Source organism: Suricata suricatta, chromosome 8 (genome assembly GCF_006229205.1).
Source record: "Suricata suricatta isolate VVHF042 chromosome 8, meerkat_22Aug2017_6uvM2_HiC, whole genome shotgun sequence".
NCBI lineage: Eukaryota > Metazoa > Chordata > Mammalia > Carnivora > Herpestidae > Suricata > Suricata suricatta.
Genome location: NC_043707.1, coordinates 34,395,660 through 34,397,768, shown reverse-complemented (window position 1 = coordinate 34,397,768; position 2,109 = coordinate 34,395,660). Strand labels below are relative to the sequence as shown.

The 2,109-nt window shown below is 64.9% G+C and overlaps 1 protein-coding gene across 1 annotated transcript in view; it reads right to left on the bottom strand.

The window, feature by feature from the left end:
* The window catches only part of ACTB (actin beta), a 3,416-nt gene extending 3,078 nt beyond the window's left edge, over positions 1-338 (bottom strand). Inside the window, exon 1 of the mRNA XM_029950129.1 lies at positions 232-338. The gene's annotated coding sequence lies outside the window, so the exon portion shown is untranslated. The remainder of the gene's footprint in view (positions 1-231) is intronic.
* Between the last annotated feature and the right edge of the window lie 1,771 nt (positions 339-2,109).

Below are 2,109 nucleotides of genomic sequence, written 5' to 3'. Positions count from 1 at the left end.
CAAGCAACCAGCCAGCTCGGACAAAGACCTGCGGCCGCTCGGGCCTGGGCCGCAAGCAACCCGAGGGCGCGCGGTGTGAGCGCAGCCCGGGCCCGATGATCGAGGAGCGCAGAAGCCCGGCTGCCCGCGCCCGGCGGCACTCCCGGCGCGAGGCCGGAGGCCGCGGGCTCTCCCGCCCCGGGAAGGAGGAGGCGCGAGGCCGCCGTGCGCCCGGCCGGCCCGGGGCCTTACCTGAGGGTGGTGTAAACCGGCGGCGGCGACGGAGGAGCGGCGAGGGCGAGGGGCCTGTGCTCGCGGGGCGGACGCGGTCTCGGCTGTGGCTGCGCGTCGCGTCGCCGGGTTTTATAGGGCGGTGCCGCGGCAGCTCGAGCCATAAAAGGCAACTTTCGGAACGGCGCGCGCTGATTGGCCCCGCGCCGCTCACTCACCGGCCTAGCCGCACAGTGCAGCATTTTTTTACCCCCGCTCCCCTCCTTTTGCAAAAAAAAAAAAAAAAAAAAAGAGAGAGAGAAAGAGCCGGGCTGGGAGAGAGGGAGAGCGAGATTGAGGAAGAGGAGGAGGGAGAGAGTTTTGGCGTTGGCCGCCCTTAGGTGCTGGGCCCACGGGCCGCTGCCCCTGTGGGCAGTGCTTGGGCCGTCCCGCGTGTCCCTCACCCCGGGACCCTCGGGGTGTGGATGTCACATGAGCAGTGAGCGCCCCGGTGGGCAAGGGTCAACACGGATGCAAGGGTCCCCGGGTACTGTGGGTGCATGCTTAGAGCACTTGCAGGGGAAGGATTGGTCAACAGTTACTCAGCCATCTAGAAAGCCTGGATAGGGGAGGGTGGGGGGTTCTGGCTGGGCTTGCTGAGTGAGGGGTATTACTACTCAGAGACCTGGGGCTGGGGAGTCTGGTATGGTGTGGGGGAGTCAGCGGGCTTGTGGCCACTCACTGGAACAGGGGCCTCTGGCCTCAGAGACAGGACAGGTGGCAGGAGACAGGGGCTGGAGTTCGGGGGGTGGGGGGTGGGGGGGCTCGCCGCCCCTGCCGCAGGCCTGGACAGAGGTGGGCTCTGCGGAGCAGACACACTGTTCACATGGAGCCAGGCTGCTTCTAAGAGCTCCCTGGTCACACCCAGCCAAGGCCTGGCCAGAGCCGTTAGCCTGTGACCCAGGCAGCTGCTGGGTGAAGGCAGGCCGGGCTGCTCAGCACAGCTCTGGGGCCTGGGGCCCCCCATCCATCGTCTGTGTGTCATGGGCAGCCACAGCTGAACTGCCGTCCGGGCCCATCTGGAGGCCGCCGAGGACTGGGGAAGGACGCTTAATGGCCCAGAGATGAGTTAGGTTGAGGGAGGCGGGGTGGTAGGGACAGTAGGTGAGGACCAGCTGCTCTCCAAGAAGACCCTCTCCTTGTCACTATTTCCTGCCCTGACTCCCTCCACCAAACACTGGGCAAGACCTGGGTGCCTGGAGTGTTCTGGATGGTTCTCTGGTCTGAGAACAGCCAGTCTGGCAGGCAGAGCCTGTACCCAGATGGTGGCCAGCAACGATCAGTGTGTGGCAGACAGCCAGGGGCCATGGGACCCCAGAGTGGCATCTGGCTCAGCCTAAGGGACCGTGCCCCTCCTTGAAGGTGATGACAGAAGGCTCACTTTTCACACAGAAACCGGGAAGGGTGGTCTGGGCAGGGGTGCTAGCCTGGAGCTACTGGGCTTGCCCTGGGCATCGCAGGGTGCACACAGTAGGTGGCCCTGAAGCCTGTGTTGAAACCAGAGAATGGCTCATCCATATATGGATGTGGAATCTGCAGCCAGAGAAGAGGTGGCCTGGTCCTGCCCACTCTAGGTGGCTGGTAGCAGGCACTGTGGAGGTCGTGGAGGCCACAGCCGGGTGGGAAGCATGACTGGGACGCAGCACAGGACGTGGCACGAAGCAGGACCCTGAGGCTCAGAGCCACATGCCGGCATCCCCAGAGAACTGCCACAGGACTGGCCCCCCACACCATTCCGGGCTTGGGGGATGTTCCCAGCCAGTCCACTCCCTGCTTCCCAGGGACCACCTTGGCCCTGGCCTTGGATCTCTCAGTCATGGGCATCTGGCCAGCCAGTTGCCTTGGGGCCTGCAAGGTCTG